Genomic DNA, 235 nt, shown 5'->3' with positions numbered 1-235 from the left:
TCGCAGTATTATATGTGAAGGTCACCAGGCCGCCTCCCTCATTATTACTGTAGAAAGCTGATATATTCTGCTGGGTAATCTGCAAGGACAAGTGTCCAAACCACAACGCACAGGCTGCAGTGCGACATGCAATGCCCTAAACAAATATGGCCGCTAAACGTTCTGTGATGACGTCATTAATGGTGCGCCGCTTCCTGCCGTCACGTGATAATCCAAAGCTCTCCGATTCGCTTTA

The sequence above is a fragment of the Ranitomeya imitator genome, chromosome 2, assembly GCF_032444005.1.
Source record: "Ranitomeya imitator isolate aRanImi1 chromosome 2, aRanImi1.pri, whole genome shotgun sequence".
In the NCBI taxonomy this organism is placed as follows: Eukaryota; Metazoa; Chordata; class Amphibia; order Anura; family Dendrobatidae; genus Ranitomeya; species Ranitomeya imitator.
Note: the sequence above shows the minus strand (reverse complement) of the source record.